At 44.4% G+C, this 21280-nt stretch overlaps 1 long non-coding RNA gene across 1 annotated transcript; it reads left to right on the forward strand.

The window, feature by feature from the left end:
* The first annotated feature begins 7456 nt into the window (after window positions 1-7456).
* On the forward strand, window positions 7457-14943 carry LOC129350371 (uncharacterized). The gene is made up of 3 exons (XR_008603747.1): window positions 7457-7732; window positions 12571-12809; window positions 14713-14943. It is a non-coding gene; the product is annotated as an uncharacterized LOC129350371 (long non-coding RNA).
* Window positions 14944-21280: the final 6337 nt, after the last annotated feature.

Below are 21280 nucleotides of genomic sequence, written 5' to 3' on the forward strand. Positions count from 1 at the left end.
AATTTGCAATGGCTAGCCAATCACTGGCAGTGGAAGAAATGATGCAATAGGATCCACTGTAGTGGCTGATGTCCAACTATGCCATCAAAACTTATGCACATACTAGAAAACAGCTTTAGAAGAGCTGCACACTGTCATGACCTCTATGCATGGAAGGGTTAAAGGCATCAATAATGAACACAACACAAATAAATTGCTATCATATTACAATCCTGCATAATACACAGTGGAGAATCACAGTGATATTGTAATAATTGAAGGTATTTTTCTGCTGTTCTATCAAAAGTTGTCAGGAGAGGCAAAGAATTCTAAACTAAATAGTTACAGAGAAGAGGGGGAGAAATAAACTGATTTCAGAATGACGGAATGAGATCTATAACGAATGAAACACAGGTTTCAGGTAGTTTAGCTCCGCCCACTAAGACTGTCTCCGCCTGTCTTCTCTAACGTCCGCAGTTGAGACATAAACTCTGACTTGGTGACACTCAGACTCCCACTGGACTTTCCATTCAATTTACACATTTCTTCATATATGTATAAACGCACACGCACACGCACACGCACACGCACACGCACACGCACACGCACACGCACACACACACACACACACACACACACACACACACACACACACAGATAAAACTACCAGAAATACATATATATATATATATATATATATATATATATATAATATGACCAACATATGACAAAAAAACTACCAGAAATATGAATAAAATGACCAAAATATGAGATGAAACTACCATAAATATGAATAAAATGACCAAAATATGAGCTAAAACTACCAGAAATATGTTCAAAATGACCAAAATATGAGATGAAACTACCATAAATATGAACAAAATATGAGCTAAAACTACCAGAAATATGTACAAAATGACCAAAATATGATTGGTTGATAATGTATCAGTGTTATTATTGATTATTGATGGGTTGCAGGGACAGAGATTTGTGTCTGAGTCTCTGCTGCCATCTATTGGTCCATCAACAACATGACTTTTCCCAGATTTAATCCCAGAGTCCTGACTTGTTAGTAGAATGATGAAGAGGTCAGAGGTCACAGCATGCAGTGTAAAAGTTCCAGAGAAGACATTAACTGCAGATTGTAAATTTGTAATAGTTTCTACATCATGACAAGTTGTTTTGATCATAGAGTTAAATACCAGATTGTTCAGTTACTGAATGACTGAATGTTGTGTTCCTTTGTAGACACTCTGGAAGTTGTCATGTGGAAATGATGAACTGAGGCATAAAACTGTTGAAATTTAACTTATTTTCTGAAAACATTTCTGGTTGTTCATAATGTTTTGTCAAAAGATAATTCCTCAAATGTGAACATTTTCAAAATGTGCTTTTTGCACTAAAACAAATGGAATAATTAGGAGTTGTGGTTATTTATAGGTTATTATGCTGTGGTTTTACTGGAGATCAGACTGGGCTGAATGTGGAACCTGGACTAGAATCAGTTTGACGTCCTGCTGCAGGGCTTTGAGGTAAAAGATTCACACTAAGTTGGATGATGAAAAGATGTTGAAAATATTAGGTCCACGTGACCACCACTGTTTCTCTCCCTGCTCAGATTTAGTTGCATGTTCTAGTTGGAGAAAAGTCAAAACTTCTACAAGCTTTGACAAAGTAAATGAGTACAAAATGAATCAATCAGTAACCTGCAGCTCTAACTTCCTACACGCTAAATGAGACTCCTAATATGTAGACGACGACTCATCTGCATTCCAGTATCCTCACTACCAAACTGTCCAGCAGCCAGAGAAAGATGAGCCAGTAGATGGAATGTCAAAGAATACCTGGATGTCCCTCTGTTTGGATTGGGAAGTATCCCAGCATGCTTTTCTGGCCATCCTGACCCACAATCCTTTGCAGTTACTTTGAGCATGAGTATAGACAAGCTGGATCTGCTGACAGATGACGGGTCATTTTCCACCACAGGAAGTTTAAAATGCATTATTCTGATGAAGCAGCATGTCCCAGCTGTACTCATGCTGAATAAAACACAACGGACCATGGGCTGTACTGAAAGTAAAAAGGATGAAGAACTGCATCAAACCTGCTTTCTGTGATTCTGTTTTATTTTATCACCAGTAGGTTCCACTTCCAGGGTAACAGATGACATTTGTATGTATATATATATATATATATATCTCAGTTTATGAGATTATGGTAATGCAGTGGACTTATATTTCTGCCATTTGGCTTCAGGTGTGTCTGATTAAACCCTCCATCACCGGTAGATGACTCTATTTTTTTTTTTTGTTTTGTTTTTTTTTGTCTGCATTTGTTCTCATTGTTTAACTCCACAAAAGGGGAGTCAACATTGTATGAGATCGATGCATATTTTAGTCTTGCAGCCAAATATTTTAATATTTAGTGCATGTGTGTGACCATCACCGGCCCTCCCTGAAAGCTAAGCAGACCTTCTTTATTAGAATTCCCTATAATGAGCCAGGGAGGGCAGTGCTACACCTCAGTGATGTGTGGGGGAAACAAAGACTGGACAGGATGAACAGGACGAACAGGATGAACAGGGATAGAAATTAACAGGCGTTGCTATTGCAATTAAAGATAGTAAGGTGGTGTGTTATTCCCAACTACTAACTGTCAATCAATTAAAAAATAAAAAAATAAAAAAAATTTTAAAAAAAAATTTGAAAAAAGAAAAGAAATCCAAACCAGCACAAAAGAAAAAGAGATACAATAAATAAATAATTAAACAAACGGTACTGAGCACCATAATTGTGGATGTCTTGATAGTGTAGAATAGAATAGAACAGGCCAGAAGAGGATACTAGTGCAAGAGAGAATGAGTTTAGGGTAGAGACTCTGGAGAGATTCTCAGCACATTCTGGCGGGTCCCATCATTCACTGAAATGGGACTCGGCAGTAGCTGGCAAGACCTGATCAAACAAGCAAGTGTGAAGGACCCGGAAGCCCAGAACAGCAATCACGGCAAGGCAGGGCCAAGTCAACAGGGCACCCCTCCCCCCGGGCCGTAGGAGCCACAGGGTGGCACCCCCAGAGAGCCTCCGGGGCCACCGTGAACGACGCGGACCCGGAGAACAAGAGGGAGCAGCTACCGACACCCCCTGCGCGCCAAGACCGACCCAGGCAGCCCGGGGCACAAAATGGACAGTGTGGTGGGGCCCGGCGACGCCAACAGGGAGGCACCCCGCATACCCCCCGCACCAGGCCCCAGGTGAGCGCAGTACACCCAGGGCCCCCACTCCCCGCAATGCGCCCTGACAACCCACCAGGACAGAGCCACCACATGCCACCAGCCCGCAGTACAGCTACAGCGCCCACCAAGACGGCCAATCCAGCCCCCGCAGCCCACCAAGAGCCATCGCACCAGCCTGGACCCGTCGGGCACGCAGGAGAACCCCCCCCGACCACAGCCCCCAGGTCCCGGGGACCCCCCAGCCACAGCAACACGGATGATGGTCCACCCCCACCACCCCATAGCCATAAGGGGGCCGGGTCCCACCAGCGAGGCCATATTGGTGAAATCCCCCCATTACTCCCTATTAACATGTCTCCCGATCCCAGACTGGAGACATTATCCCTGCACCGTGATAGTGTGACCCTGAGTGTCATGTGGTGCATTAAAAGTGGGGAGGCTGGGCGAGGCGTCCAGGGGGCGGGCCAGAGGACCACAGAGGATGGCTACTCTGCAGCCTACCCTGGCCCAAGTTCCCCGAGCCGTCCCAGACCTACCCCCAAGCTGTGAGTGTGTGTGGTGCATTAAAAAGAAATTAGAGAGCAGGGGAGGCAAGCAAGAGGGTGATGGGGAAGAGACAAGGCCATAGAGCCCTGCCATCCGCCCCACCACAGAGCCCATCATTCCTGCCCCCACCTGCTCTCGGGGCCCTAGCTGTTGTGTCCCTATATGTGCCTAAGAGTAACTATATACAGTGATGTGTGAAGTATGTGAAGTGCACAGTAAGAGGCAGTCTGGTGTGGATCCGGCCCATGAGGAGAGAGCAGCGGGGGAGACAGGTAGTAAGACCACCGGTACTGATGCAGAGGGCCCCCAGAGCCCGGAGGCAAGAGGCCGAGGTGGGCCCACCCGAACCCGACCGGCCCAGCCAGCACCAAAACCCCCAGAAGTCGCAGCGCTAGACCAGCGCCCCGGCAGACGCCGTAGCCCCACCACGGGCCAGCCGCATGCAGCACCCCGCCCCGGAGGGAGGACCAGGCCGCACCACCAGGGAGCGAGGGCCACGAGCCCCCACGCCCACCCCGGAGCCGGCACGTCCAGGACGCAGGGCGCTCACCCCGCAGCACCACCGAGACCCCACCCACCCCACTACTCCCCAGGACAGCACCGGGCCCGGACAGAAGCCCCCAGCCAGCAGAAACTAATCTCCAGTGGCGGCACACAGGCAAGTACCAAGGCCTGTGCCCGGATGAGCCAGAGCCACCCCCCCAGAGAGACCACCCGGCCCCCATGCCAGTCCCCCAGGCAGCGGAGGGCCCCCAGCCCCCCCAGGGGAGGGAGAGGGACGAGGACGAGCGGCCAGGCAGGAGAGGAGGGAGGAGGAGGGAAGCAGAGCAGGAAGGGACAGGGGAGCGACCGGAGGGCCGACCCACCCCAAACCCCAGGGCCAGCCAGGGCGCCCCAGAAGAGACCAGCCGCCGCCACCCCCAAGGCCCCGGGAGAGCGCACAAACCCAGCAGACCCAGGGCTCACAGGGAGAGACACCGGGGACACCCACCCCCAGGCAGAGGGGTCCGAGCCACGCCGGCCCCGCAGAGCCAGAGAGCGACCCCAAGAGCAATAGGAAAAGGACACCATTAGTGCATGCACACAGCCTTGAAGTCCATGGTGCCATCCTACTTAAAAAGGTAGAGGGTTAATAAACTGAAATAAAGCAGACAGAAGTCAGACCATACACACAGACAGAATAATAATTACAATTTTATGAGGGAAGTGGCATACGCCCACAAACAAGCGGAGGCTATAGATTAATATTTATTGATTTAATAAATGGAGACCATTTTTCTTTGAAGGAGTCCAATTGGTTTTTTCTGATAGCAGATATTCTCTCTAGTGAGATGTGTTCTGTGAGGAGGTTCAGCCAATGGATGATGTTGAGGGCTTTCTTATCTTTCCAGTTAACTAAGATAGTTTTTTTGGCGATGGCGATAGCTGCAAGTGTGGGTTGGATATGAATGTCTGGAAGGGCTGTTTGCGTTAGATCACCAATTAGGCAAACGTTCGGGGAATGTGGAATCCCGCAGTCCAAAATATTGGAGAGTTTCTGCGTGATCGTTACCCAGAATTGATAGACGGGTGTACAAAGCCACAGAGCGTGAAAGTAAGTGTCTGTCATGTTTTGGGTGCATTGCGTACATGTGTCTGAGGATGAGAAGCCCATTTTATACAGTTTATATTGCGTTATATGCGTTCTGTGAAGCACCTTAAATTGGATCAATTGTAAGTTGGTGTTTTTAGTCATTTTAAATGTGTTTTCACAGATCTGGGTCCAAAAATCAGAGTCAAAAGATTTGGATACGTCTTTTTCCCATTTTTGAGTTGGTAGGTGTATAGAGTGTCTTTGAGAGTAAACTATAAATTTTTGAGAGATTCTTTTTATTTCTTGGAGACAGTTTCACAATGTATTCGACAAATTCGGGTGGCTGTAAATCCGTTGGCTGTAAAGTAGTCTGAAGCGATGGAATTCTACTTGTAATCGTCTTCTTTACCTGTAGGTACTGAAGAAAACTTCCATTTCTTATTTCAAATGTTTGGAATAAGTTTATATATGTCCTAAATGTGTTATCATCCAGAAGGTGATGGAGGTGAGTGACTCCTCTCTCTGCCCATGTGCTGAAATAAAGAGCTATTTTGTTGTTTGCAAAATCAGGGTTGTGCCAGATTGGGGAGAGTATACTGGGTTTTAATTGGGAGCCTGTGATTTCCAGTGCTTTCCACCAAGCAGACAAGGTGGAAGCGATCATAGGGTTCTTGAAGCAGGAATGATGTTTAAGGGCAGAAGTGATACAGGGAAGGTCAGAGATTTTGATCTGGTTACAATCTAACTGTTCTAGTTCTAGCCAGGAGTTATATTCTTCATGTGGACGTATCCATTTGGTGAGATATTGTATTTGGTTGGATAAATAATAATACATGAAGTTGGGAGCCTCCAGTCCCCCTTCGGATTTATTCTTCTGGAGGGTAGTCAAACTGATTTTAGCCTTTTTATTCTTTGAGTAGAATTTACCAATAGCGGAGTCTAACGATTGGAACCACTTTGATGTGGGTTTAAATGGAATCATGGAGAAGAGATAGTTGATTTTAGGTAATATTTTCATTTTGACTGTAGCTATTCGTCCCAAAAGGGAGATGGGGAGGTTGTTCCAACGCCTCAGATAGATGACTCTAGATATCAGGTGACTCCGTGCACGCCTCATTCTGCTCTGAGGGTTAGTGAATAGAAGTCCAACATGGACTCAATAATTATCACTATTATTGTTGCTAAAGGTACTGCATAGGTGTAAACATTATTTATTTAGCAAGAGATAGTACTTCTGTATCCTAAGAAAGTACCAGAAATGTGCAGAAAGTAGCTTTAAATGCATTTTTGAAGAGAAACAACAGTGTATACTGTACAATGGAATGGAAAACTACAACACTTCCTGGTCTCTAAGGCCTCCTTAATCCATGGTTTGTGTTTGTTGGTCTCTGATGTTAAATCCTCCCCCTGTCCCAGTCCATGATGTGCTTGTTTCTTTTACAGTGGTCCCTGATGGCTGATTTTTTTGTTTTCTTCATCTGCTTTTTCTTTTTGTCTTCTTGTGAGTCGTCCAGCTGTTTCCTTTATTCTGTCTGCTGTTCCTTTCTTCTTGTGTTGAATGATCTTCCAGTTTCTCCAGTGTATGTTTTATCGCATGACTTACACGGAGTTTCATATATGATGTTGCATTTTTTGTCTTTTGGATGGACTAATAGCTGCTGCAGTTTTCGATGTGGTTCTACTGCTGTGTTGTTGTGTTTTCTCATTATGGGATGTATGGGTTCTGTTGTCCCTCAGATATATGGAATGCTGATTATGTCTTCATTTTTATTGTCTGGTTTTTGTGTATGTTTTGTTTTTGTTTGTTTTAGTTTTTTCTCTTTGTTTTTGGCTTGTTGTTTTCCTTTGTTTATGGCCCATATGGGATATTGGTAGTGTGTGAGTGAGTTCTGATGTGTTTTTCCTCCTCCTGTCTGTCTTTATCATCGGTTATGATGCTGGTCTGTTCTAATAGTGTTCTAACTGGTAGTTTGTGTTCTGTGGGTGTTCTGATGTCCAGAGGAGGTTCTGGTCTGTTCTAATAGTGTTCTAACTGGTAGTTTGTGTTCTGTCGATGTTCTGATGTCCAGAGGAGGTTCTGGTCCGTGTGTGTGGGTTTCCTGTAAACTGTTATTTTGATGCTGCTGTCTTCTCTGTGGTGAATGTTCATGTCCAGGAATGAAATGGTCCGGTTTATTTCCTCTTCCTGTGTGGATTGTATGTTTCCCGTGTCGTCCATGTTGTTCAGATGATCAGTGAGTTCTTGTGTGTGTCCAGATTTTATTATTTCCAGGATGTCGTGGACGTATCTTCTCCAGAGTGTGGGTCTGCAGAGCGGGGATGGCTTTGGTTTCCAGGTCCTCCATGAAAAAGTTACTCATTATGGCTGAAAGTGGATCTTTTTTTCAACTTTATTTTACCAGGTAAGATCAGATGAGAACAGTTTCTCCTTTACAATGATGACCTGGCCAGATGTGTCATTGCTAAACCTGGTTTCTGACTGTAGATTATTCCTTTCAACTGAAAACAGGTGGATTTGGCAATAAACCGGAGTAATGTGATGATGTCGTCTACTGGGAGGTTTGTGTGTTCTTTCAGTGTCCTGTCCTTCATGAGTCGTTCCTGTACGATGTGTAATGTGACGTCTACGGGGTTTTAGTGATGAATGAAACTACGTCATGTCATATGAATATCTCCTCTTTTTCTACTGTGATATGGTTTAGTTCTTGTCCAGTTGTTTGGAGTTCTTGCAGTGATGTTGTGATGTACCAAGGAGGGGTTTGATGATTTCTACCAGAGCTTTATAAAGGTTGTAGGTGACTGATCTGATGCTGTCCACTATGTGGTGCAGTGCAGTGTCTTTTTGTGTATTTTGGGTGTTCCATATATCTGGGGGGGGTAACATTGGATGTGGGTATCAGATGGTTTTATGCTTCCTGTGGTATCTGTTTGGTTTCTAGTAGGGGTTTTAACACAGTTTTTAGGGTCCTTTTCTTTTGTTCTATGGGATGTTTTTTTTTCCAGTATTTCATTAAATTATCTGCTACAGAGAGAAAAGGAATAAAAGGAGACAGAAATGAGGGCAATTAAACAATTTACAATATTGTGCAAAATACCTCAAAACAAGATAAAAAACTGACTTGAAATTCTTTGAAAAGACTAAAGAAAATCTAAATTTTCCAAAACAACTTAAAATATTGTACAAAATTCCTCAACATAAAAACTGACTTGAAATTGTATGAAATGACTTAAAAGCTCAAAATTTGTCCAAAACAAGTTAAAATATTTGTCTCATAACCAAAATGTATCATGACCTGCTCAAAATGATAAAAACTGACTTGAAAATGTCTGAAATGACTTAAAAGCTTAAAATTCAACCAAAATGACTTAGAATTTCCCCAAAACTAATTAAAGTTCTGCACAAAATCACTGGAAACTTCAGTCTTGACTCATAATGTGTCCAAATGCATAAAGTTCCTGCTGTTGGGCCTGAATTTTAATACAGGTGTAACCAGGTGGTAAACAGAGGCAAGTAAATATCCTGAAAACCACTGAAATCCCTGTTTGTGACTCTTCTGCTGATTGTCGTTTTGGACAGCAGGGGGCGTATTGTTATTGTTGTATTGGGGGTAGTTTTGAGGTCAAAGGGCAAGATACTGGAAGTGGTGGGAACAGAACAAAGGGTTACTGGTTACTGTGGGACAGTAAGAAAATGTAAATAATACCGTGCTATGAAAGACTGAATTATGAAATACAGTGACTGGGTGGTAAATAGTTTGTTATTTGCATTAAAAATCCACTTTATGTCCGTGTACTGTGCTGAGGAGTAGCGACAGTTAGAGCAGTGGTTCCCAACCTGTTTGGCTTGGAGCCCCCCCTATAAGCTGCACTCCAGCCCCCAGCGGGCGTAACTCCATCTTTAGCAGAGAAACCAAGCTCCAGCAGTGTTTGTCCATCATACATGAGCAGCGACTTGATTTGTTGAGTGCCGAGGGTGAATTACAATAAAATCATCAACAAAACTGACAGTGAGAGACAAGCTGCCACACACACTGGCACCATCTTGACCCAAGCTGATCAATCATGATGTTCTTAGTTCCATGAAATATGAATGTATTATTATATGCATTGTGTTTTTGTGTTGGTTAATGATGAGATATTTCTAACTGCTTTTGTGTTACTGCAGTATGTGTTTAGAACAGAGGCTTATAGAGGGCAGTGTGGTAACTGTGGGTTTTATTTGCCCACTAGGTGCCACAGCCGTATGTTTCTGTTTTTAGTACTATTTCTGGTGCTGTTTCTCATATTTCTACTAATGTGTTGCGCCATAGGTTTTTGTAAAACACAATTCATTGTATAAATTCTATTAGATGTAAAGAACTTGGAAAACAAAGAACCCCCACAAATTTAATTTGAAGTATTGGTTTCTGATTTAACCCGGCTTCAAATCTAATGTTAGATTCAGTGTTAAATCCACAAACAGAGAGACTTTTGGTGACTTTTCAGAGCGTATTTTAACATAAACTCAGAGTTTTGATGACTTTTCTGTTTGTATTTTAACATAAACTCAGACTTTTGATAGGGCTGGGCGATAAATCGATTTTATCGATTAATTCGAGTTTGTACTTAATGTCGATTTGTTTTTATGAAAATCGATTTTCTCATCAACATCCGCCACCAGCGCCTGCCTGCTGGGCTCCTGTAGTTCAGAGTGCGCCCACTGCGGGCTGCAGCTCATTTGCATTAAGTAGACTGGACTCCGGCGTGAGGAGATTAGGTACACTAAGAAATTTCCCTGTAAATTTACAGTAAAGAGCTGGCAGCTAAAGTTGCCAGCAGCGCACTGTTATTTTACAGTAATCCTACCGTATTCTACAACAACAGTTTAATACTGTCAAAAATATTACGGTATTATGCTGTTTAGAGAGCTATTTCCTGGGGCTTTCAAAATGAAAGCCCCAGGAAATAGCATAGCATAGAAATGGCTCAGACAAGAGATGACTTTTCAACATTAAGCTTTTATTAAAGCCAACACTGTATCAAACATAGTTCAAAAACTGACTTATTTCACTCATTAAATTTTAGTAACATACAATCATTTCCTCATGCTGAACAGGTTCTCATTGTGCATGTTCTAGTTCAGGTACACTGAGTTTGGTTTCCATTTTTCCTGAACTGTAACAAAAGATTCCTATATATCACTTAAATTATTTAATACTGCATTGAACACATTCAGCAGCTAACAAATTTCAAGAAATTGAAGTCTTGTAAAATACAATCTATAAAAACAACTAATGATGTTTAACAGGTTGTCAACAATCTGTTTAAAAATTGCACATCACATTTCAGGTACCCTGCCTTCAGAATCAGTCTTTCATAACTCTTGATCATGTTCAATAAACACCAAGTCATGGAACAAACCTGGAACTTCAAAACTGAGACACCAGGACTGAAGTATTTTATACTGAACCAAACACAATACTGAGACTTGTTACCTTAGAATGACAGCATGAACATCTGGTTGCAGACTGGGCTTGTCCTTTGTGAAAGTGAGGTTCTGTGTGGAGAGGAGCTGTGGGTTTACATGAAGTCCCACTCAGAGTCCATTAGTCTTTATATAAAGGTGACTACATGGGGATTTACAGTAGATGCCTTTTTCTGGAGCAGCTCCCCGACCTCTTGGACATCACCTTCTCCTGGCTGGCCTTTGTTCCCCTCTCAGGGTTGATTACCAAGGAAGCGCCTACAATGAAATGACAAAGAAAGAGTATATTAGGTGTGGTAGGCAAACATCCCTTAAACTCAATATGGAACCCTGTCACATTCATCAAAAAAAAACCAAACAAACTAACAAAAAAAAAAACAGGAAACTAAAATAATTAAGCAAAACAGAGGCTTCCACTTATAACAGCTGTTTAGTTCAGTACACATTTAAATCTAATTTTTGCAGCCGTTTGCATAACAAGCAAGTTTACCTTTCCTAAGTGGAGAGAAAAGCAACATGACACATCCTACAAACCTTTTTAAAACTTGAAATTACCCAAATGGTGGAATGCAGACAAGTACATGTGGAGATCTGATAACAGATCAGTGGAGCATCACATTGGATATTTGATGGAAAATTACACAAAGACAGAGATAGCTAACCTAACCTAGTTGGATCTGGTTGCTTAGAAATTCATTTTCCTGGTCTGGTTTAAAAGAAAGAGCCAAAGTTTTGTCCACTCTGCAGCCAAAGGAGAGTATGCTAGCTAGCTAGCTGCTAGCTAACAGTGTGGGAAACGTTAGCATTCATGCTAGCTGCTAGCTAACAGTGTGGGAAACGTTAGCATTCATGCTAGCGACTCGTGGCTAACACCAAGTAGTAACTAACCTGGCTATATTTATGTTACTGTCAAAGAATAAAACATAAATAAAATAGACTGACAGAATTAAAAGTAAGGCTGACTGTTTAATAATCACAGTTACCTTGTTAAGTGAACCGGAGCAGGATGGATCAGCTACAGGTGGTCCCTGCAGGTCTGAGCCGGCCCGAAAATCGTCGTCCTCAGTTCTTCCTTTTCTCCACATCTTCCCTCAGTAATGAGTAAAATCACGACAGAATATTTTAAACCTATTTCGTCACTTCTTTGTGTTGGCTGTTTGCTAAATGTGGTGATGTGCAGGAAGATTTGCCGAGACGAGTAACGGTCGGACTGCAGCAACAGTCACACTCAGATCAACCCAAACCAGAAAAATACTGTAATCTGCTGTAAGATTGTACGGTAGCTTGCTGTTAATATTTTGTTCTTGAAAAACACGTGAATTTACAGTATTCAGATGTATTTACAAAGAACGGTATATTACTGTACAAAATATGCTGTATTTTTACAGCAATTTGTTACAGTGTAGGGGGCAAAAAAAAAAAAAAAAATCGGGTGAATGGGGATTTTTTGTGAAAAAATCGGAGATTTTTTTTTAAGGCCATATCGCCCAGCCCTAACTTTTGATGACTTTTCTGTTTGTATTTTAACATAAACTCAGAGTTTTGATGACTTTTCTGTTTGTATTTTAACATAAACTCAGGCTTTTGGTGACTTTTCAGAGCATATTTTAACATAATCTCAGACTTTTATTGACTTTTCAGAGCATATTTTAACATAAACTCAGACTGTTATTGACTTTTCAGAGCGTATTTTAACATAAACTCAGACTTTTATTGGCTTTTAAGAGCGTATTTTAACATTCGGAGCTCTAACTCAGACTTTCCTCTCTTCTCCAGCATTAAAACTTTGTCTGCAGAGAGAAAAGAACGACTCCGTTTTTTGCCAGACTGGAGGATGTTGGAGGGAGTCTGTTAATCTCTCTGGACCTGACATTTGAAAACCTCCACCTCTCCTCACCCTCCCAGCCCACTGATGTGAGGAAATCCAGCTCTGAACAGACTGAACTTCTAAATCCCTCCTGGAAGCTTCACCCTGAACAGACAACTGCAACGCCGTGGTAACGGGCAGATTACAGGTAACAGGTGTAAACTGTTAGTAACACTCAGAGTCACGTGATGCTGCTCCGTTTATGTAGCGAGGCAGAAAATAAGGACGGGAAGCCGCCACATTTAACAGATCAGAGTTTCCACAGACCAACAGTTCACTCTATTTATGCACTCTGAGAGGAAATTTATCGCTTATTTCTGTCAACCAAACTGGGTCAACATCATAATGTAGCATCAACTTCACATCACGTGGAATGTACACTGGAATTTATAAAGAAGCTGAGAGAAAACTGAATTCAAGTTGAGCTAATTTAACCTTCCTGTTGTCTTCATTTACAGGCACCAAAAAATATTGTTACCTTGTCTGAAAAAAAATCAGCAAAAAAAATCCCCAAATTTCTGAAAATTTTGCAAAACCTTCAGGAAGAAAATTGCAATAACTCCTTAAAAGTTTCCTTTAAAAGTTTTATTTTCAAAAAATTTCCTAAATTTGGCAAGAAAATTCTTGTAAATATTTTCAAAACATGAGTAAAAATCTCCCCAAAACATCCTAAAAATATCCAGTGATTATTTATATATATATGTGTGTGTGTATATATATATATATATATATATATATATATATATATATATATATATATATATATATATATATATATATATATCAATAAAACTTGTAATATTTTCTTGAAGAGCATTCATAAAAAAATCTGCGAAATTTGCTGGATTTTAGTTGATTTTGTTGTGAATGTTCTTCAACATTTTAACATTTCTTTTAACTGTAAACTGTCTGAAAATGACAAAAAAAGATGAAACTTGGTGCAGAATTACTCAAAAATTTCTCCTAATGAGATAAAACGTTTCCAGATTGACTCGAAATTATATGAAATTACTCAAAATTTGTCCAAAAAGATTGAAAATGTATGCAATAAGTTGATAGAAAACCTAATTAAAGTTGAGGTAACTTAACTAAAATGAACATAATTTCACCAACATTACTCAAAATTTGACAAAAATTCAACTAAAACAAGTGAAAACTGTCTGAAAATGACTCAAAATGTTGCTCCAAAAAGATTAACTTTGAGAATTGAAATAAAGTCTGAATCTGAAAGGAACCCTAACCCTAAAATGGATTAAATGTTTACAGATAGATGCATATAATTTTTTTTTTCTAATTTATGCCAGTTTGAACACTGCATATATGCAAGTATTGTTGCTCTATATTAATTCTACATTACAGGTTTTCTCCATTTCTGCACACTGGATCTTTTCTCTGACATCTTTAACACATTTAGTGCTTCTTCAGTGAAAAGTTTTAATGTCTGATCTTCTTGTTAAATTAAAAACATTTAACTTCTAGAATTGCAGCAATTTAAAAAAATCTAACGTTCCTAAAACTGATTTAATGGTTAAAGATAGATGCATACAAATACATTTTCTAATATACGCGTTTGCACACTGCATATATGCAAGTATTTTTTCTCTGTATTAATTCTACATTACAAGTTGTTTAATTTTTTTTTTTACATTTTTACATCTTTTCTCTAACGTCTTTAACACATTTTAGTTCTTCTGTGAACAGTTTTTATGCCTGATCTTCTTGTTAGATCAGTTTTAGACACGTTTAACTTCTAGGATTTTAAAAAAAAAGTGTCTAAAGATAAAACCAACTGTCCTGAAACTTGTAAAATTAATAAACAGAGTGATGGACTGCAGTTTGTTTTATATTCTGTTCTGCTGAATTTCAGTTGAATCCTGATTTCTGTGCATCATGAAGAGAAACAGTTTTAGAGCTTTAACAGTTTTTCTAACCCCGTTTTTTCAGTTTTTTGTCTAAATGTTTTTTCTGATGATATAAAATGTGTTTATTGTGTTAAATGTGTGTTTTAGTTTCAGTGTTCTGGAGATTGAGATCTATTCTCTAACATTTAGCGTCAGACGTTCCTGCAGAAACCCTCAGAGCCCAGAGGGATTCTTACCGATGCTCAGGAGATGGACGAGGAGAGGAAACGTTGTCCATCCTCCAGACGGATCTGAAGACCCGACCGGCCTCTGGGGCGGCGTTTGGTGAAGTTATCTCTGGAGGCTGCTGGAGGATAAATGTGGAGATCTGCAGATAGAAGCCAAGAAGATGAACGGAGCTGGAGAGGAAGAAGATCTACGTCTGCTCCCAGCGGTGGATCTGAAGTTAACCAAACTGGTTCCGACTGTGACTGGAATAATTGTGAGGTTAGGTGTTTATGCACGGTTTGTTTTCCTCCTGATTCATCTAACTTTTTCAAAAGATTTCTCAGTTGTCTCTCCTCTTTCATGTTGTTCTGTTTCCACAAAGGTGCAGGATTTTAGAGCTTTCACTGTCTTTATGCATCTTATAGTTGAGATTTGGTGTCTCTGTGTGACCATTTAGTGTCTATTTTGTTGGTCCCGTCTGTTTTTGGAGTTATTGTTTGTAGTTACTGGTAGTTTTTACATGTATGAATGTTCAATTTGCATCTATTTATTGTTGATGTTCGTCTCTTTTAGGTCATTTTGTGTCTCTTTGCTGTGCTGTTGCATCATATCGTCGTTCTTTTGTGTCACTTTGCTGTAGTTTTACAGAGAAATTCTATGTTTTTGTATTTTTCTATGATTTCTGTCATTCTAACTGCACAGAATTGTCAGGCCTGCAGCAGCAGCAGGCTCTGTGTAGGACTTTTTTTCCCTCCCTTCTGTTTTCCTTATTAGGTGTATTAGGTGTGTGCATGAAGGCTGTGGCGGCAGGTGATGGCACTCTGCAATCAGCAGACCGGGAGACGGACGCAGGGCCAGGAGACGGGCACAGGACCGGGAGATAGACCCGGTCCTGTGCCCGTCTCCAGGTTCTGCTCTCGTCCCCAGGTTCTGCTCCCGTCTCCATTTTCTGCTCCCGTCTCCAGGTTCTACTCCCAGGTTGCTCCCGACTCGAGGTTCTGTTCCCTTCTCCAGCTTCTGCTCCCGTCTCCATTTTCTCTCCACCTGTCCCCCAGGACAGGTGTCTGTCTCTCTTGCTCTCCTCCTGTCCCCCAGGACAGGTGTCTCTCTCTCTCCTCATGTCCCCCAGGACAGGTGTCTGTCTTGCTCTCTCTCATCCTGTCCCCCATGACAGGTGTCTGTCTCTCTCTCCTCATGTCCCCCAGGACAAGTCTCTCTCTCTTCCTGTCCCCCAGGAAAGGTATCTGTCTCTCTCTCATCCTGTCCCCCAGGACAGGTGTCTGTCTCTCTTGCTCTCCTCCTGTCCCCCAGGACAGGTGTCTGTCTATCTCTCTCCTCCTGTCCCCCAGGACAGGTGTCTGTCTATCTCTCTCCTCCTGTCCCCCAGGACAGATGTCTGTCTCTCTCTCTGGATCTGCTTGACAGGTGTCCCTCTGTCATCCTGTCCCCCAGGACAGGTGTCTCTGTCTCTCCTCATGTCCCCCAGGACAGGTGTCTGTCTTGCTCTCTCTCCTCCTTTCCCCCATGACAGGTGTCTGTCCCTCTCTCTCTTTCCTCCTGTGTGTTCCAGCCCCAGCCCGAGTGTTCATTTGTTTGCATCTATTGCACTACAGCTAATGTATAACAGCTCAATTTTTAGTGATGTATATGAGCTAATGTATTATACCTATCGTGGGGCGGCTGTGGCTCAGGTGGTAGAGCGGGTCTTCCAATGATCGAAAGGTCGGCGTTTCGATTCCCTCTCTGTCCTAGTCATGTGCTGTTGTGTCCTTGGGCAAGACACTTTACCCACCTGGCCTCCAGTGCTGCTACTCACACTGGAGTATGAATGCGTGTGAATGTTGGTGGTGGTCGGAGGGGCCGTAGGTGCAGATTGTCAGCCACGCTTCCGTCAGTCTGCCCCAGGGCAGCTGTGTCTACAAATGTAGTTTACCACCGCTGAGTGAGAATGTGTGAGTGAATGAATAATGGATTCATTGTGAAGCGCTTTGAGTGCCTTGAAAAGCGCTATATAAATCTTATCCATGATCATTATTATGATTGTACCACAGCTATTGTATAACAGCTAATGTATTGAAGTAACATATGAGAGCTAATGCCTATCATTTATTGGACTACAGCTATTAGATGTATTGTGTTACAGCTAATGACTGCCCAGGTGTTTCAGCCCGAGTGTTCCCCAGGACAGGTGTCTCTCTCTCTCATCCTGTCCCCCAGGACAGGTGTCTCTCTCTTTCCTCCTGTCCCCCAGGACAGGTGTCTCTCTCTCTTGCTCTCCTCCTGTCCCTCAGGACAGGTGTCTGTCTCTCTTGCTCTCCTCCTGTCCCCCAGGACAGGTGTCTGTCTCTCTTGCTCTCCTCCTGTCCCCCAGGACAGGTGTCTGTCTATCTCTCCACCTGTGCCCCATGACAGGTGTCTGTCTCTCTCTCTCTCTCATCCTTTCCCCCATGACAGGTGTCTGTCTCTCTCTCTCTCTCATCCTTTCCCCCAGGACAGGTGTCTCTCTCTCTTGCTCTCCTCCTGTCCCTCAGGACAGGTGTCTGTCTCTCTTGCTCTCCTCCTGTCCCCCAGGACAGGTGTCTGTCTCTCTTGCTCTCCTCCTGTTCCCCAGGACAGGTGTCTGTCTATCTCTCTCCTCCTGTCCCCCAGGACAGATGTCTGTCTCTCTCTCTCATTCTCTCTCACTCCTCTTGTCCCCCAGGACAGGTGTCTGTCTATCTCTCTCATCCTGTCCCCCATGACAGGTGTCTCTCTCTTTCCTCTTGTCCCCCAGGACAGGTGTCTCTCTCTCCTCTGGATCTGCTTGACAGGTGTCCCTCTGTCATCCTGTCCCCCAGGACAGGTGTCTGTCTCTCTCCCTTCCTGTCCCCCAGGACAGGTGTCTGTCTGTCTCTCTCCTCTTGTCCCTCAGGACAGGTGTCGGGTCTCTCTCTCTCTCTCCTGTCCCCCAGGACAAGTCTCTCTCTCTCTCCTCATGTCCCCCAGGACAGATGTTTGTCTCTCTCTCACTCTCTTCTTGTCCCCCAGGACAGGTGTCTGTCTCTCTCCTCATGTCCCCAAGGACAGGTGTCAGTCTCTCTCTCTCTTTCCTCCTGTGTGTTCCAGCCCCAGCCCGACTGTTCCAGCCCCAGCCCGACTGTTCCAGCTCCAGCCCGAGTGTTCATTTGTTTGCATCTATTGCACTACAGCTAATGTATAACAGCTCAATTTTTAGTGATGTATATGAGCTAATGTATTATACCTATCTTGGGGCGGCTGTGGCTCAGGTGGTAGAGCGGGTCTTCCAATGATCGAAAGGTCGGCGTTTCGATTCCCTCTCTGTCCTAGTCATGTGCTTTTGTGTCCTTGGGCAAGACACTTTACCCACCTGGCCTCCAGTGCTGCTACTCACACTGGAGTATGAATGCGTGTGAATGTTGGTGGTGGTCGGAGGGGCCGTAGGCGCAGATTGTCAGCCACGCTTCCGTCAGTCTGCCCCAGGGCAGCTGTGGCTACAAATGTAGTTTACCACTGCTGAGTGAGAATGTGTGAGTGAATGAATAATGGATTCATTGTGAAGCGCTTTGAGTGCCTTGAAAAGCGCTATATAAATCTTATCCATGATCATTATTATGATTGTACCACAGCTATTGTATGACAGCTAATGTATTAAAGTAACATATGAGAGCTAATGCCTATCATTTATTGGACTACAGCTATTAGATGTAATGTGTTACAGCTAATGACTGCCCAGGTGTTTCAGCCCGAGTGTTCCCCAGGACAGGTGTCTCTCTCTCTCATCCTGTCCCCCAGGACAGGTGTCTCTCTCTTTCCTCCTGTCCCCCAGGACAGGTGTCTCTCTCTCTTGCTCTCCTCCTGTCCCTCAGGACAGGTGTCTGTCTCTCTTGCTCTCCTCCTGTCCCCCAGGACAGGTGTCTGTCTATCTCTCCACCTGTGCCCCATGACAGGTGTCTGTCTCTCTCTCTCTCTCATCCTTTCCCCCATGACAGGTGTCTCTCTCTCTTGCTCTCCTCCTGTCCCTCAGGACAGGTGTCTGTCTCTCTTGCTCTCCTCCTGTCCCCCAGGACAGGTGTCTGTCTCTCTTGCTCTCCTCCTGTCCCCCAGGACAGGTGTCTGTCTCTTTCCTCTTGACCCTCAGGACAGGTGTCTCTCTCTCTTGCTCTCCTCCTGTCCCTCAGGACAGGTGTCTGTCTCTCTCTCACTCTCTTCTTGTCCCCCAGGACAGGTGTCTGTCTCTCTCCTCATGTCCCCCAGGACAAGACTCTCTCTCTCCTCCTGTCCCCCAGGACAGGTGTCTGTCTCTCTTGCTCTCCTCCTGTCCCCCAGGACAGATGTCTGTCTATCTCTCTCCTCCTGTCCCTCAGGACAGGTGTCTGTCTCTCTTGCTCTCCTCCTGTCCCCCAGGACAGGTGTCTGTCTCTCTTGCTCTCCTCCTGTCCCCCAGGACAGGTGTCTCTCTCTCTTTCTCTCCTCCTGTCCCTCAGGACAGATGTGTGTCTCTCTTGCTCTCCTCCTGTCCCCCAGGACAGGTGTCTGTCTCTCTTGCTCTCCTCCTGTCCCCCAGGACAGGTGTCTCTCTCTCTTTCTCTCCTCCTGTCCCCCAGGACAGATGTCTGTCTCTCTCTCTCCTCCTGTCCCCCAGGACAGATGTCTGTCTATCTCTCTCCTCCTGTCCCCCAGGACAGATGTCTGTCTATCTCTCTCCTCCTGTCCCCCAGGACAGGTGTCTGTCTATCTCTCTCCTCTTGTCCCCCAGGACAGGTGTCTCTCTCTCCTCTTGATCTGCTTGACAGGTGTCCCCCAGGACAAGTCTCTCTTCTCCCCCAGGACAGGTCTCTCTCTCTCTCTTTCCTCATGTCCCCCAGGACAAGTCTGTCTCTCCTCATGTCCCCCAGGACAAGTCTTTCTCTCTCCTCCTGTCCCCCAGGACAGGTGTCTGTCTCTCTTGCTCTCCTCCTGTCCCCCATGACAGATGTCTGTCTCATTCTCTCTCACTCTCCTCTTGTCCCCCAGGATAGGTGTCTCTCTCTCTCCTCTGGATCTGCTTGACAGGTGTCCCTCTGTCATCCTGTCCCCCAGGACAGGTGTCGGTGTCTCTCTCCTCCTGTCCCCCAGGACAGGTGTCTGTCTCTCTCTCCTCATGTTCCCCTAGGACAAGTCTCTCTTCTCTTGTCCCCCAGGACAGGTCTCTCTCTCTCTCTCTCTCTCGCTCTCTCCTCATGTCCCCTAGGACAAGTCTGTCTCTCCTCATGTCCCCCAGGACAAGTCTTTCTCTCTTCTCATGTCCCCCAGGACAGGTGTCTGTATCTGTTTCTCTCCTACTGTCCCCCAGTACAGTTGTCTCTCTCTCTCTCCTGTCCCCCAGGACAGATGTCTGTCTCTCTCCTCTTGTCCCTCAGGACAGGTGTCTTTCTCTTTTCCTGTTCCCCAGGATAGGTATCTGTCTCTTTCGCCACCCTTCCCCCCGGACAGGTGTCAGTCTCTCTCTCTCCCTTCCTGTCCCCCAGGATAGATGTCTGTTTCTCTCCTCCTGTCCCCCAGGACAGATGTCCGTCTCTCTCTCTCATTCTCTCTCACTCTCCTCATGTCCCCCAGGACAGGTGTCTCTCTCTCCCCTCATGTCCCCAAGGACAAGTCTCTCTCTCCTCATGTCCCCCAGGACAAGTCTCTCTCTCTCCTCCTGTCCCCCAGGACAGATGTCCGTCTCTCTCTCTCATTCTCTCTCACTCTCCTCATGTCCCCCAGGACAGGTGTCTCTCTCTCTCCTCATGTCCCCAAGGACAAGTCTCTCTCTCCTCATGTCCCCCAGGACAAGTCTCTCTCTCTCCTCCTGTCCCCCAGGATAGGTGTCTGTTTCTTTCCTCTTGTCCCTCAGGACAGGTGTCTCTCTCTCTCTTCCTGTCCCCCAGGATAGGTATCTGTCTCTCTCTCCACCTGTGCCCCATGACAGATGTCTGTCTCTCTCCTCTTGACCCTCAGGACAGGTGTCTCTCTCTCTCTCCCATCCTGTCCCCCATAACAGGTGTCTCTCTCTCTACTCATGTCCCCCATGACAGGTGTCTGTCTCTCTCTCTCTCATCCTGTCCCCCATGACAGGTGTCTGTCTCTCTCTCTCATCCTGTCCCCCATGACAGATGTCTGTCTCTCTCCTCTTGACCCTCAGGACAGGTGTCTCTCTCTCTCTCTCATCCTGTCTCCCATGACAGGTGTCTGTCTCTCTCTCATCCTGTCCCCCAGGATAGGTGTCTGTCTCTGTTTCTCTCCTCCTGTCCCCCAGGACAGATGTCTGTCTCTCTCCTCTTGTCCCTCAGGACCGGTGTCTTTCTCTTTTCCTGTCCCCCAGGATAGGTATCTGTCTCTTTCGCCACCTGTCCCCCAGGACAGGTGTCTGTCTCTCTCCCTTCCTGTCCCCCAGGAGAGGTGTCTGTCTGTCTCTTTTGTCTATTTCAGTTTTACAATATTGACCTGAGTCAAGCTCAAGTAAACCACGCAAACCAAGCAAGAAAAGTTGTACAAACCAACAGGATAATTAAAAGTTTGGTTTATTGCT

The sequence above is a fragment of the Amphiprion ocellaris genome, chromosome 13 (assembly GCF_022539595.1).
Source record: "Amphiprion ocellaris isolate individual 3 ecotype Okinawa chromosome 13, ASM2253959v1, whole genome shotgun sequence".
Lineage (NCBI taxonomy): Eukaryota > Metazoa > Chordata > Actinopteri > Pomacentridae > Amphiprion > Amphiprion ocellaris.